Raw genomic sequence first — 15,807 nt, 5'->3', positions numbered from 1 at the left:
AGACGGCCGGCGGAAGGCAGCTCCTGTCCAGCATGTCATTAGGAAGGGCACCAGGCAGAAGGAGAAAGTTCGCAGAGGGATTTTTATGGGGGGAATTGCTGCACACACCCCCACACACATGCACTTCCTCTAACGGCAGGATTTTGCTAAAGCGATCTATTCCATGCGGCAGGAGAAGCTGCTGTGAGCCTGGTAGACCCCAGGAGCTAAGCAGGGTCAGGCGAGGTCACTGCTTTAGATGCCACGCCCTCGGAGGAGCAACGAAGTGATGGGGCTGATTTAGAAGGGGACACTCTTCCCTCTGAGTGAGGGCAGAACTAAGGCCCTTGCCAGGCGTTAGGGGGCTGCCGCGGAGGAGCTGCCTTTTGACCAGCATGTAAATCCTGACCAGCTGTGGGTATCGGAGCTTCCGTGGCAGCACTCGTGTCTTAGATTCCATGCTGAGTAATTTCCTGCTGCCAGCCTCACCGCCCCTGCCATCTGAGAGCGATGCAGCCTCTTCCCTCTCTGTCTGTAGTGTGTCTGCCCGTCACGCGGCATCATTATTTGTATCACAGTCACCCCCAAAGGCCCCAGCTAAAATCAGGGCCCCATTGTGCCAGGTGCTGTACAGACACCTAGTGAGAGACAGTCCCTGCCCTGGAGAACTTACAATCTAAATACAGGGAAAGGGAGGGGAGGAGAAACTGAGGCAAAGTGACTTGCCTAGGGTGGCTCGCCGAGGCTAAGCCTAATTGCAGTCGCTGGACCAAGAGGGGTCCCACCCGGCAGGTGGGTGAAGCCAGTCCTGCCTCGCCCAGCCCTGTGGGGAGAAGGGTGCAGTGGAACCTCAGAGTTACAAGCTGACTGGTCAACCACATGCCTCATTTGGAGCGGGAAATACGCAGTCAGGCAGCAGCAGAGACCAAACAAAAACAAAAAACCAATCCAGTACAGTGCTGTGTTAAACGTAAACTACTAGACAAAAATAAAGCGGAAATTAAAAAAATAAAAGATTTGACAAGGTAAGGAAATTGGTTCTGTGCTTGTTTCATTTGAATTGAGATGGTTAAAAGCTGCGTTTTCCTTCTGCAGAGTAAAGTTTCAAAGCTGTGTTAAGTCAATGTTCAGTTGTAAACTTTTGAAAGAACAACGATGACGTTTTGTTCAGAGTTCCCAACACCCTCCAGTCCCGAGCTGTCCTAACGCTGAGGTTCTACTCTAGTTCCTGCTGGTGGGTGGTGATCTGGGAAAACGTGCTTGGGATGCTGACCACAGTTCTCTAGTCGTAATCACATCCTGCATGTCTGGGCTATAGCAGGTACAAAAGCTGAGTCCTCTTGTCTCCTGCCTGAAAGGTGCTAGCTAATCCAGCTGGGGCCAAAGAGAAAACAGGTTCCCTCCCGGATCCTGGGCTTGAATGTCTGTGCCTGCCTGGAATGGGTGTGAGCTATGGACATGCAGAAGTCTCTTTGCTTGGCAACATTTTGGGATGGTTCCGTTTATAGATATCAGCAGGCACAGCTTTACCCATGGTGCTTTGTGGTCGGTAGTGACCTGCATATGTGTATCCTACATAAGCTCTAGGGCGATTGAAGTACCTGTACATGTCTCAAATAAGACAGTAATGACCAGTGGGGAACGACATTTCTTGGCCGTTAATGAGCAACTGGAGGAATTTGACCAGAGATCGTTATGATGTAATGATAGAAAAAGAAAAAAAATAACTTCTTAACACATCAGGGAATTATTAGTCCGACGGCTTGTTGCTATGGAGACGACCGTCTGTTCCACGCACAGCAGTGGCTGTTCTTAGCAGTTACAGACGGGCACGGTAGGCATCAGCAGAGATCGCCCCCAGACGCGCCATGTTCGGAGCTAGATCGGCAGGCCCGGGGGGGGAGGAGGTTGGCTTTTTGCCTCACCCTGGTAGAGAGGGAGCCGCGCCTTAGAAAGCTGGGCTCTGAGTCTGAACTTTCGCAAAGCTCCGGGCTGCTGGGGTCTATCCGTGATAGAGGTCGTGGCCGCTTGCAAAGCTGGGATCTGGGTGTTGTGACGCGGCCCAGCTGGGAGTCCACAGTGGACAAGGAGCTGCCTGCACAGTCTCTGTTGGATTCAGGGCCGGGCTTGCTTGGCTGGGCAGGTGCGTGTTGCTCTTCCAAGGGTTAAGGACACTGTATTGCAGCAGCAATGGGGAAGGCTGATTTATCCTGCAGATTTACCAGCGGGGCCGGTCCATGGGGCAGGGAGAGGGGACTCCTCACATAACATCCTCTAGTGTCCAGAGCAGGGACTCACCCTGCAGTTCTATCCCTGGCTCTGCCACTGACTGCTTTGCATGCCCCAAGGTGAGTCACTTAACCTCCCTGTGGCTCGTGTGATTCTGGCATGAAAAGGGCTATAGAAATGCAAAGCCATTGAGCTTGGGGCAGGGGGTTATTTTGCTCCATTCTACCCACCTGCTCCCTCTGGGCCAGGTGCCACCTTTCCTGTCCTGACTGGGGTTCCTTCTCTTGGCTGTCAGACCTCAGAAGGGTCCGAGATGCCTCCGCAGAGGGCTTTGGGAAGGCAGGCAGTGGCCCTGCGAGGAAGGGAAGCAGCCCGGAGACGGGTTAGCTGTAGCAGAGCGTAACAAAACCGCTCGTCACCACAGGCTCTTTGCTTTTCCAAGGGCCTAATGCTCGGCTGGTATCGACTGGCTTCCCCTTGACTGAATCCTTCCTGCTAGGACAGCTTGTTCAGATAAAGAGCCCATTTAAACAATGAAAGCTCGTGCTGTCCTTCATGCCAGCAAGAATGCAGCCGGAGAGCAAGAGTCACAGGAGGTATTTCTAGTGACTAGAGGAAATGGGAGAGTCGGGGTTAACACCCTGGAAGCCTTCCATGGGAACTGCTTGGTTGAAACACCTGCCTGCTGCTCACAATCTAGCCCATAGGATGCTTCACAATTAACCTGGTTGTTTTTCGCCTTCCTCCGACGCGCCAAGTGTCGGAGGCAGGACACGGGGGCCTGGGTGGGCCAATGTTCTGATGCAGTCTGACAACTGCAGTGCACCCAAGGGCCAAATTCAGCCTGAGCAGAAGAGGGCACCTCCGTGCGAGTGGTGTCAACATAGGCAAAGGCTGGAATCTGCTCCTGTTGCACTGAGGATCATGCCCGTGAATGCGGGACTCCTCGCTGCTGAGTCATCCTAAACCCAGGCTCTGTCTCCTGGCATAAAGATGCAGTGCTGTCTGCTGATTCATGCTCGCGGGTGCCACTACTCTATAAGAGGGATTGGGCGTGCCACTGTGGGGTAGCGGGAACAGCCGAGCTGTGGGGAGATGTTGTCAGAAGTTTGCTATGTTGTGTCCGTTACTTGGCCGCGAGTTACTCTGTTCAGGTTCGAATAGGGCTGGCAGCTTTTGACGTGTGCTGGGAGTGCTGAGTGAATAGCCAAATGCAGAATTGCTCTTGCATCTGAATCAGAAACGCTCCTCAAAAACTCAAGGCCGCTTCAAAGGCATCAGTGCTGGGAATGAATAATAATGCCGAGTTCTTTTCAGCGGTAGCTCTCGAAGCAGCGCGGTATCGTTGTCTCAGGCACAGAGAGGGGAAGTGAAGTGCATGAGGCCACACAACGGTAAAACTGAGACCAGCACCCACGTCTTCCAGTACCCTGGCCACTAGGCCACCTTGTCTCCAGCGTCTTAGCGCTCAGCCCTCATCTCTAGCTCAGATCTCAAGAGGGACAATTTTGGAGGTTGGCGTCTTGCCCATTGTGGAAGTTTGTCTAATGGGCAAAACCGACCATGCGTTTCGTCCCCCGGCTGGCAGGGGGCGCTGCTTGTCAGTTCCAAGGGGCACTGAGACGTCTTGGGGGACCCCTGGATTGGCACAGCAGGGGGTGCTGCCAGTCAGAACTGAGGTCTGGCTCCCAGGCGCGAAGGTGCTGCAGGTCGGGAGTGGAGCTAGGTGGCCAGAGGTGTTTCCCTCGTGCAGGAACTGTCAATATTTCGACTTTTGTTTCTGTCCCCAGTTGGGACAGCACGTCACAACAGTGAAATTTGGGGTGGGAGGGCTGAAAAGTTTTGCAAACGTCGATTCAGAACCATCGGCACGAAACACGTCCAAGCATTGCTTTGGCAAATGGAAACCTCACCCTGAAATGGGCGTTTTCCCCAGGGAGAGTGGGGATAGAACGACGTTCCCATTAAAAAACTGCTCATTGGAGGAGTTGTAAGCAGGTCTAGTCACGGGGCGTTGGTGTCGCAGGGTAGCTGCTGCCTGCCCCGTGCCTGGCGGCAGTGGGATAGTAACCAGTGTTGGCTGACACGCTCGGGATCTCCAGAGGTCAAAACTTGAGCAGCTACCGCCTGAACTAAGGAGGGGGGGCCTCTACCATCCCCATCACCTCTGTGGATTGGGCGCAAAGGGGCGCCGGTAGCACACACTCACCACAGGGCTACCCTAGCATTGTCAGTTCATGCGCCCATAAAGCAGGCCTGGTCTCTGTCAGGGAGGAGGAGTCTGAAAGAGCCAGATACCAAGGATAAACTGTACGAGAAACCATCAGAGAAGAGTAAAAGCCCTGTTCCCGGACAGCTTGCCATATTCGACCTGTTTTATAGCAGCGAAGATGGGCAGTACATGAGGTCAGGCTCTCTGGGACACCTTGTTCCTCGGAGGCTGCTGGGCTTATAAATTGGCCTTAAAAGCAACAAGGATGCGCGAGCAGGGCAGCTAGATGTAACCTTCAGAGCAGCCGTGGAGAACAGCCTTGCCATAAAGCATGTCTCTCTGTTCCTGGCCGTGCCCGGTGCTCCGAGCCCCTGGAGCCTAATGAATGGAGCGCCCTGCGTCTGTTAATACGCTGATCCATAGTGCTTAATCGCTTGGAAATTCCCGGTGTGCCAGCCGAGATGGCCCTGCTAACAGCACACTCTGCTCCGAGACTCTGAATGATCCTCTGCTCTCCTCTGGCACGTTCTGCTCGCGGATCTCAAAGCACTTCCTAAACATTATTAGTGAATTAGGGCGTATCCCCCTCTCCTGGGAGCATGATCTGGATTATTATCCCCTCCTTATAGGTGGGGAAACTGAGGCACGGAGTGGGACTGTGACTTGCTCAAGGTCACGAAGTGAGTCACAGGTTGGACCCAGGAGTCCTGTCTCTCCCTCTGCTGCCCTTCCTGCTACAGAATCCTTTCGCTCCAGAAGTTAGAGATGAAAACCAGCTCCCACCACTTTGTTTCCCATTTTATAGCCTCCAGTGCCAGGCTGAGGTGACATTATTGTTAGCTATACAACGGTAGCACAAGAGGCTGGAGCAAAGATCACCCCCGCCCCTCCGATCACATAGGGCTTATCTACCCAAACACTGAGTGTGCAGCAGGCTGGGTGGTACATCTACCCTGCCTCAAACTAAGGCTATGTTAACACGTGTGGTGACATGTGGCATACAGGCACTAGATGTGTAGCTACACGCTGCAGTGAAAGGCTCTGGCTGGGCTGAGTGGGAGGCAGCGGGGAAAGACTCCGGCTGCATAGATGTGGGAGGTACTGCTTGGGTGTGAAGAGAGCAGTGTATATTCCCTGGGGTTCAGGCATGTAGGGCTGTCTGCCCTTTCTACCCTCCCGTGCATCACCAATTCCACTGCTATTGATTACTATGCTAGCTGGGCGTGCAGTATGTATTCTACACGCTGCTGTAAGTGGAGATGCACCCTAACTGTCTGCGTGGACCCTGCTGACATGCACTAACAGTTCCTAAGGAGCTGTTAGTGCACATCAGCTGTGTCCACCCAGCCAGTTAGTGCACTCCTGTGGGGTAGATTGACAGCCTGGCTTGTCACAAACTAAATGTTCATATAGATGAGCGCCTGGTGAGAGACACCCAGACTCCATGGAGATTATAATTAAGGCTGCAGTTCTTTCACGGAGGTCGCGGAAGGTCACAGATCCCGTGACTTTCCGCAACCTCTGTGACTTCCGCAGTGGCGGGGGAGGCCCAAGCAGCCACTGCTGGAGCGACCTGGGGCCAGCTGCTCTGTCAGTCCCCGGGGCTAGCTGCACCAGCCACTGCTTGGGAGGCCTGAGCAGCGGCCGGTGCGGCTAGTCCTGGGAACTGCCCAAGCAGCAGTTCCGGTGTCTGCCATGGGAGCAACTGCACTAGCTTGGGCAGCCAACCGCCGGCACTGGAGCAGGGCCCCCGCAGAGGGAGCCCCTGGAGTAGAGATTTAGTCACGGCTATTTTTGGTCAAAGTCATGGACAGGTTACAGGCTGGGAATTTTTATTTATTGCTCATAACCTGTCCATGACTTTGACCAAAAAACCCCATGTGCCTAAATCTTGCCTTAATTATAATCAGCGTAGTCAAAGGAAAGATTATATCCCCCGGGTGTGGACGGGGAATTGACGCACAAGGAGAGATGAAGTGAGGTGGCTGCAGGCACCCGGGGTGTGTTCACACTGCAATATATAACCGGCAGCCCCAAGGCTTGGCACCTGGGTCAAGTGATTCAGGCTGCTGGGCCCAAAGACGCAGTGTAGCTGTTCCGGCTCTGAGACTCTCCATCTCGTGGGGATTCACAATCCAGGCTCCAGCCCAAGCTTGAATGTCGACACTGCTGTTTAGCCCATGAGCCCGAATCAGCTGCCCTGGACCAGGCGCGGGTCTTTTACTGCACAGTAGATGGGCCCCCAGGGAGTCTGATGCTGATCTCCTGAGTCCTAGCCCCGTATCTCAACCCCAAGCGCCAACTTGCCGTTACTTCTCTTGGGACTGGAGAGCACCGAGGTCGTTTGCATGCTCCCCTTCTCTGGTATGAACACGTCCCTGCCTCCTCTCCCTCCTTCCAGCCTCATGCCAGGTGAGCAGGGACCGGCACTGCGCTGACAGCATTTGTGCTGCTGCTGGCTCTGAGTTAGACAGGTCCAGGGGCTCCTAGGGGACGTGCTGTTTTCCACAGCTCTGCCCTTGTCAGGATCTCCCGTTCGGACAGACACTCTCGAAATTATCCTATGGCGCGATTTGGAGCGGGGGATTTGCTCCAGAGGGTTCCCCACTCTCCTGCCAGGAGCTGGTGGTTTCAGCGGGAGCTGCAGCAAGAGACAGGGGGTAGAGAACAAACATGGGACTGAGTCAGGTGAGACTGGAATTAACCTCTTCATCACTGAGCACTGCCCAAGGCACCCACGAGGCAACGTGCCCTTCAGCTCAGCCGCTCTGGGGGGGAACTGCTGGCAGCGTGGGGGTTGAGCTGAAGGGCATGAGGGAACAGCTCTGGAGTTAGGAAAACGGGAATACTGAGCTCGTCCCTAGCAGGCGTCAACCCAGCGATCTCAACGTGCTCTAAAGATCCAGGTGAGTCTCGTTCCCCCAACGTTAGTAACAGGGAAACTGAGTCACAAAGAGCGGAAGTGGCTGGCTCAGGCAGAGTCAGGGGCAGAGCAGGGGCTGGCTGGCCAACCGCAGCGGTCATTTGCGAGAGACTGAACTTCATTTTTGTTCCAAGTCGGATATAGCTAAATCTTGGCTCTCCGGTGTCCCGAGCGAATGAGCTAACTGCCAGGCTCTTGGCTGTTGTAGGGTTCGCGGCTCCTGGCCGCGTTTCAGCCCGGACAAGATAGGTTTCTGCGGAACACGGTGGCTATGACGAAAGGGCATTTTTCAGTGAAAAAATGTTTAGTCCAAAATGTTTTGACTGGTGCTCGCTGGAACCCAGGTTTCCTGACGCCCTGCACCACAACAGAGACAGAGCCCGCCACTGGGTATGTCTGGGGTCTTCACCTTTCCAGACGACTGGACCCCTTGCAGGAGGCTGACTTGTCCTGCGTACCCCCAAGTTTCACCTCACTTAAAAACAACTTGCTGATGGAATCGGACCTCAGAATACAAAAGTGGCACAGTGCCCTGTTACTGACAAATCGCTGACTTTCTCATTTTTGCCCTATAGTTGTAAAATAAATCCATTGGAATACAACTGTTGCACTTACGTTTCAGTGTCTAGCATATCGAGCAGTACAAACAAGTCGCTGTTTGAAATTTCAGCTTGTACTGACTTGGCGAGTGCGTTTTATGTAGCCTGTTGTAAAACTCAGCAAATATCTAAATGAGCTGGTGTATCCCCTGGAAGATCTCTGCGTACCCCCACGGCTTGAGAACCACCGGTGCAGACGCTCAGGTCCTCCCCACTGGCTGGGTTTCAGAGCCTCGGCGCCAGCCTGAGCCCAAACGTCTACACTGCTGTTTTTAGCCCCGCAAGCCCGAGTCAGCTGACCCGGGCTCTTAGACTTGCGGCTCTGGGTCGTTTGTTGCAGTGTAAAAGGACCCGTAGTCTCTCGCTCCTACCTGTGAAGGCTGCAGGCCTCAGACATGGCTCCCTTCAGCACAGCCCCCTCCGCGCGCTCTCTGGTGACTGATTGTTTCTGCCGCTTGTGCAGAGGTGTCAGGGCGCCGGAAGCGCGGGATTGAAGCAGGCACCTCAATGAGCGTGCGAGGTGCCAAACACGGGCTTTACAGACGGGTGGCAGTGGCCTCGGTGGAGTTCTGTCATTTCCAAAGCCCGTCCAGGAGGTGTAATTGAGAATTACTGCTGATAATGAGTCACATCACTTGAGAGAGGCCCCCCGAGGTATCTCGGGGAATCGCTCACCGTGAGTGACAGGACAAGGCTGTAGCAAGCCAAGCTCATGCCAAGAAGAGATGGGTTTTTTTATTGAGGCGGTTGCTGCGTCTCCCTCTGATAGCAAGGGTAGAACCTAATCCCCTGGGACTGGTGCTAGTGGCTCCCTGTCTCCCATTTCTCCAGCCCTGGGAGCAACTCTTTCACCAGGTGAACTGGAAGAACAAGTCTTATCATCAGGGCTGCAGTCTGCTCAAATGTGCAGGCAGCCTGAAACAGCAGCTCGAGGACAAGTCAGGACTGCCATGTGCTGCCAACTCTGAAGCCTACTAATGCCAACCTAAGTGCCAGCACTGTTCAGTTTCACTCCCGAGCAAAGCACGCAAGATGCCGTCTACTGAATGGCATCTCGTTTGGGTGTCCCAAGTGGGAGGAGCCTGGATTGTGGGAGGAGTTTGAGAGCGCCGGCGCTTATTTTGTTCTCCACGCTGACCCCTGTTTTCAGATAAGCTTAGCGGAGAGAGCCCAGTGGCTCAAAGGCGTGATCTGTAAGACGATAGCAAAGGCAGATTGCTCTGTACCTCTCTTGCCAGGGGCAGCATGAATCAGAACCTCCCGTTGTTCCATCATACCCGGTGAATCACAACCACAGCCCGTGTTATGCATCATCCTCTGTTCCCAATCTACACAGGGCATGTGTCTGTTACAGCCAATCCTGGGGAGTCTGCCTCTTTAGTTCAAGTTACAGGGACTTGTGCTTTCGGCTCTTGGGGTCTCCACTTCAATCCCAGTGGATGACTAAGCATACGGACGAGACACACAACCTAAAATGTGTTGGTGGGGTGACTAGAAGCCACACTAAAGTAGGGACCCCAAAGGCCTTCTAAACAACCTGGGACAAGAAGTGTCCTCACCATCTCCCGTCCCCAAATGGTCGCAGCTCGTTCAGATACAAAAAGTATCCACCGCTGGAGCCTGCTAGCTTACAACCAAGCTGGGCTGGAGGAGTTAAGGGCGACAGGGACTCCCACAGCCAAAGACACTTTGAAAACATGGCTGCAAACCTTTGAGTTTTGATGCAAAAGGCCCATTGGAGTCTATGCAGAGACTCTCTGATCTCCCAGGACCATTAACTAAAAAGCGCCTACTCCCAGCAGTTTCTTTGTGTTCAGTTCACACACCGGAGGCAAACGTCATTGGCAATTAAAGCCGCAAAAATACAACGAAAAATGATACTGCATTAGCATCAGAGGGACTGCAGCGCTAAGTGAAAGGAACCCATCACGCAAGCAGGGACTGGGAAACTTTTCCCGCCCAGCTGTGCAATCTTGACCTGCAGCACCTTCTGCTGTTGTCCCACAGGGCCCCTTGCACAGTTCTGCCAATGTATCTCGGCTAGGTCTGCTGCATGAGCCCCCGCCCTTGCCAGCAAACGCAGCTGAGCAGGAGCTTTTCAGCGAAACGACTTTGGTCAGAAAAAGCTGATTAAGGGAAACTGAAACTTCTCGCGGGAAAGGGTCGGTTTGGAGCAATTTTTCAACTTGACGTTTGTTTGAAAAAAGTTTTGAAATGATCAAACTGCTTCGTCTGGGCATTTTCGAAATGAAAAAGCCCAGTTTTCGGGTTTGAAATGACATTTTGCTTCAATTTTTAAGTTAATTGTAGAGAGAGAGAGTGTGTGTGTGTGTGTGTGTGTGTGTGTGTGTGTGTGTGTGTAATATTTAAAAAAAGGTCTAAATCTAAATGAAACATTTTGATTGACCTGAACTGAAATTTGGGGGGGCGGTATTGGAATTTCCGTTTGTGAAAAATTTTGAGATTTAAACTTTTTGTCCCACTTTGGGATGGGAAAATTTTGTCAGTATCTCAACAATTTTTGCAGGCTGGAAACACCGTTTCCCATTCAGCTCTGCTGACAAATGCACCAGCTCTGTAAAGATTAGGTTCAGAACCCCATGCTTACGTCACCATATTTGAACCCACGAGACGTTTCCTACAATCCAAATCCTAGTGCTCTCTCCCGCTGCCATGCAGGAGGCCAGCCTGCAGCTTTAGACAAATCTAATTGTGTCTGGTTCTTCCAGCAAACCCTCCAACCTGGGCAAATAGCAACTTAATCTGCAATTTCTTGCAACCTGTGTCCAGCTGAGGGCCCAGTCAAACATGTCTCCAAATCCATTTCATCTGGATCAAAGCTGCCTTTCACTGAATCAGCTACAAGAGTGGCTGCTTTCCACCTCCCTCCCTCTCCAGGTGGCCCTGCTCAGAGCCTGTGCCTTTCTCATTGCCATCTCCCAGGGTGCTTAGAGCCAGCCTGCTTTGCATGTACAAATTAAGTCTACGCAGCCGGCTAGTTAACCTTCCTAGTGAAATTACAAAGACAGCTCATGCTGGAAACACAGGGGAGCTGGGCCGGAGTTGTCTGCAGGGAAGGGTGTTTAGTGATTAAGTGAAGGCCCGTCTCTGGAAAAGCGCTTTATTAATTTCATCCGTGTGCGGCGATTCAGGGCCTGTGACCGACCTCCGTGGAGAAGGGAGGCAGCGGATGGAAAAGGAGCTGGTGCATTTCGGCGGGAGATACGTTCATTGATGGGGAAGAGATGTATGTTCAAATGACGTGATATGATCATCAGCAAAATAAACCCAACGCATATTTGCGCCCCATCCTCCACCCCACGGAAGAGTTGTGTTGTTCTGAGATAATTCCTAACTATCCATAGTCTATGGGGATGGTATTCTATACGATGTGGCATTGGGTTTCCAAAGAACCGGCACCCAGGAGCATTGTGATTGCAGGGTTTGCCAGGGCTCAGTACCACGTCTCCAGGATTTAGATATTGAGACCACCTGGGCTTGGCATTCGGTCTTCAGCTCCCCACCCACAGAACCCAGCGGCATGTTTCCAACCTACCTGGATTTAGCATTAGATCTCCATCCTTTTGGCCAACTTCTGCCCTCAGGACACCAGGAAGCGTAGCTTCGGTGGAGTGACTCTGGATCAGAATCTAGCCAGCTCTGTGATGTAGCCCAACCTTTGGAGGTGGACGGGCTGTGCTGGACCCAGAGGAAAGCCGTGCTTCTGGCACAGGCATCTGCAGCCAGCGCTGATCAAATCGAGCACGAAGTTTCCAAGCCATCATCAGAGCGCCTGCAATTTCTCTACAAAGGAGGACGGAGCAATAATGAATATGGAGCCAAGAAAGTTCATCTGTGTCCTAGAGCACTTCAATTAGTAATAAAAAGTTGTATAAAGAGTGGAGGGAAATCAGCGCAGACTCGGCCGCATCCACTCTGGCTGCCTCTTGCCTTTTTGCTTTCAGAGAGAAAAATCCATTAATGGCAGCCCCGAGGCCTGGGAGCGGTGACCCTGTCACACAGCAGCTCCCAGCCTTTATAGCCAACTCTGCCAATTTGTCTGATGAAGACCCTGGGTGTACCAGCCCGGGCCTCTCGCCTCTCAGTCTATTCTTAGTCGTTATGGATGACGGCTTGGCCTTGTGTCGCTGAGTGACTGGTGCTGCCCTCTCGTGGCTGGGCCCACAGAGCCAGTAAGGGAACGGTTGGTACAGCTGAAGTCAAATGCCAGAGGCTGGTCTTTCTGGAGCAAAAAATCTGGGCTCTACTCCCAGCTCCCTGTGTGCACGGGATTCATAAAGCAAGGGTGGCTGCTGCTGTAGATTCGTTACGCTCTCAGCTGTCGTGGTGTATGGGACGCCCTCTTTGTCAATTTTGAACTCTTTGGACGGAAACTTTCCAAGCTGGGTGTCTGACGTGGGCTGAACGGTTTTGGAAGATTTCAGGCAAAGTGGTTCAGCTGTTTGCGAGAACGGGTGGGGTGGGGAGAGTGGGTATTTCAGGCTGAGACGAGCAGCGAAACCAAACAGAAGGCTGATCCCGTGGTTAGAGGTGCTAGCCGGGGACTTGAGACCACGGTTCCATTCTTCGCCATGCTGCAGACTTCCTGTGCGCCCTTGGGAAGCTCCCCGAATCTCTCTCGGCCTCAGCTCCTTGGCTCTAATAGCACCTCCCTGACCCAGAGGGGGGGGTGTCATTCAGACTGCAGCTGCATTACATTACTGTTCAGGATGCACCAGAGCTGCGCAAGGTGCTGTCCACAGTGATAAGGAGGAATGGACCCTGCTCCGAAGGAGCTAAAGCTAAAGCCGTCCTTGATGCCACCAAGGAGATCAGCCCCCAAAGGTGACCCGTTGGCCCGCAGTCGCCTCCTCAGGAGGAATATCCCCTCTCTTGCAGGGATGTTGAGGACACCAGGCACCTAGACCAACCCGCAAAAGAGAAGCAAGAGTGAACCCCTCCACTTGTGAGGAGAGGAGACCCCTCCCTGCAGGCTGCGAAGGGGCCTGGGAACCACAAGAAGGGGATTTTTGGTGGTCACTTGAGGGGCTTCCTCAGCTCCCAGCAGGGCACTGAAGCGACTTGCTGAATAATTAACTCCTAGTCGCCGGAGCTGCAGCTCAGCACGGTGCCACGGGAGCCTCTGTGACCCGCCTGAATTCAGAGGAATGGCACAGAAGCCAGAGGCCAGCAGGGAATGTCCCTCGTTCCCTCCCTCCCTTCTCTCGCTCTCCTGGAGGCCAGGCTGCCCGTTCGGAGAGGCTGCAGTGTGGGGTTCCTGGGAGGTGAAGGGCCTGCAATTCCCAGCTGTTTGTCAGCTTTGAGGCCGACTCCGCGGCTGAGCATGGGCCGCAGGGCGTTGGCTTGTTCTTTGCGGGTTTTTAAGTGAGGAGATCGGGTGCATTTCATCGCTCAGGATGGGGCAGGGGGGGTTGGGAACAGCTGCTGGTATTTTGAGTGCAGTGCCAGGCGAGCTCCCTGCGCACAGCTCTGCCGAAGCCCCTCGCTCCTGTCCCGCAGCACCCGGGGCTGTTCCAGCCCTGCCAGTGCCCCCTTCCTAAAGTTTTGCCAAAGCACCTCAATCCCACCCTGCACCGGCCCCTACAACTGCTGGTCGCCGCTAGGGCGGCAGGCAGGGTGCCTTTGGCAGCTTGCCTGCAGAGGGTCCGCTGGTTCCGCGGCTTCGGTGGACCTCCCACAGGCGTCCGCCGAAGCCGCAGGACCAGCGGACCCTCCGTGCTTGGGGCGGCAAAATGTCTAGAGCCGCCCCTGCTAGGGGCTACCACAACGCAAGGAATGAGCAATAATCGGCTTCTTACTAAGCCAATCCTGCGCCTTTCACAAAGCTCAGCCAATGCACGTTCACAGCGATTGCCTGTGAAACCTCCACTACTGCAGTACTTGCTCTGCTGAGCAGCATCTGCCAATCATTCTGTGCTGGGCAAGTCAATTCCCACCCGTAGATCCTAGGTCTCAGCCACTTCCATTTTGATCTGTACAACAAGGGAGATTTCGTGCCATGAGGGTCTAGTCTATTGTATGTAGTTCTTCCGCTGCACGCGTCATCGTAGCAATGCATTAAGAAACGTGACTAACCTCTGCTAGGTTTGTTCTCTTTTCCACTCCCCAGAGGGTGAGGCAGGGACTGTCTTGGTTTGGTAGGATCCTATTTATTTATTGAAAATGTCCATGTTGCTCTGTCTTTGTGTTGGAGAAGCCAAGGTGCAGTGGGAAAGGCAGGCGTGTCAAGCCCAACCTGGCCGTGACGGGTGCATGTTATGTGAGCAAAGACAGCTCACGTATGGCTGAGTCACTTCTGACTCAGAAACCAGATCCTGGTGTAAACAGCTGGCCCGGCCCCCTGCTCCACCTTCCGAAATAAAAGACAACCTGTGGATGGTCTCTGCAACCTCACCCCATCTCCTGGCACAGCGGCGGCAGCTGCTCCACACAGCATGGACATATGCTAATAGAGCTCCCTAGCTGCCTGTCTGCAGCTGAGCGCTAAGTCGGTCTGTGTGCAGCTACAGGAGGGGAAGGCAGATGCGGCGTGGTCTGGCAGCACCGGCTCCTCAGGACAGAGCAGCCGCTTGGGGTGCAGGGAAGCGTGGCATACGTGTTGGATGATGCTGTTTGGTGGTTGCATTGCCCTGCAGTGTTAGGTGCTGTACGGACACGCAGCAAAAGACGGTCCCTGCCCTGAAGAGCACCCTCTCTAGGGCCTGTCACTCTCAGGGTGCAGCGCTCTGAGGGTCTCTGGAGTGCCAGAGCACGCACCTCACCTTGCCCTCTCGAAAGCCAGGCCGGGGCGAGGGTGCGGGTGGGCACTGCCTGGACCCTTATGAGAATAATAAAGGTTAGGGTTAGGGTCTCCTCCGTGTCGCCTGATCTTTACTAAAGCCTTTGGCCTTGTCTGTGCTGGGGGGTGCCCCGATTCCAGCCACCACTGTCGCTGCAGTGATGCACAGGCCGGATTTAAGCTGCCATTTGCCCCACTGCCCCTGGTTTCACTCACGGCAAAGGCCCAGCGGGCCAAGCCGCAGATGTGCCGGCCTGCAGCAGGAGTTTGCACTGAAACCGCTACCCCCATGCCTGAGATTGGGGTGAAGCACTGGCCCCTCTCAGCTCCCCCGTGGAGTAAGGGATCTACATTTCCTCCAACTTGCTTGTAGGAGTCTCCCTCTTCCTCCCCCTCCCCCACCCTTTTCCTTTCTCCCCTGGATCTTTCTCCTTCCCCTTTTCTCCTGTCTCCCCCTCCTTAGTTCTACCCCTCTTTCTCTCTTCCCCCACCCCCTGGCAAATCGCCAGTCGAAAAGCCTCCCAGCATGTAGATTAGCCAGAGAGCCCCTATTAAAGTGGAAAAAAAACCCACTGCCACCAACCCTGGAGGCCCTGCCTCTTGTTCCATTTTTGCAGCTTTAACCGTCCAAGCCTCTCTGTAATGAAGTAAGACGCCCTGCTGGGAAAATGATCTTCTGCAGCGGAGAGAGAAGCGGGACGCTGGTACGGAACGGCTGGGTTTTTCAGTGCGGCGTTTAGACGTCAGCCAACATCTTAAAAGTTGCTTCCTCATGTGTATCGACAGCAGGGGCTTCGAGCTCCTACTGGAGCCGCCTGGGGGGGGGGCTATGCAGACAGGTATCTGGGGGGGGCATGTGCCAGTGGCACTAAATCATTAGGGTGCGTAACAGGGTCTGAGTTTCAGAGACGCCAAGCGCTCTCCTCTACAGCTGCATCAATGGGAGCTGTGGCTGCTCTGGCTCAGCATCTTGAAAGGAGGAGGATCCGGTACTCAGCGCCTCTGAAAATCAGGCGCATGGTAACGATAGGACCAGGGCCGGCTCCAGAGCCCAGCGGGGCAAGCA

At 53.9% G+C, this 15,807-nt stretch overlaps 1 protein-coding gene across 4 annotated transcripts in view; it reads left to right on the top strand.

Moving 5' to 3' along the window:
* IGSF21 (immunoglobin superfamily member 21) overlaps window positions 1-15,807 on the top strand; it is a 250,853-nt gene that overhangs the window by 189,386 nt on the left and 45,660 nt on the right. The window lies entirely within an intron of this gene.

The sequence above is a fragment of the Mauremys mutica genome, chromosome 21 (assembly GCF_020497125.1).
Source record: "Mauremys mutica isolate MM-2020 ecotype Southern chromosome 21, ASM2049712v1, whole genome shotgun sequence".
Taxonomy (NCBI): Eukaryota; Metazoa; Chordata; order Testudines; family Geoemydidae; genus Mauremys; species Mauremys mutica.
Note: the sequence above shows the minus strand (reverse complement) of the source record. Positions and strands in the feature narration are given on the sequence as shown.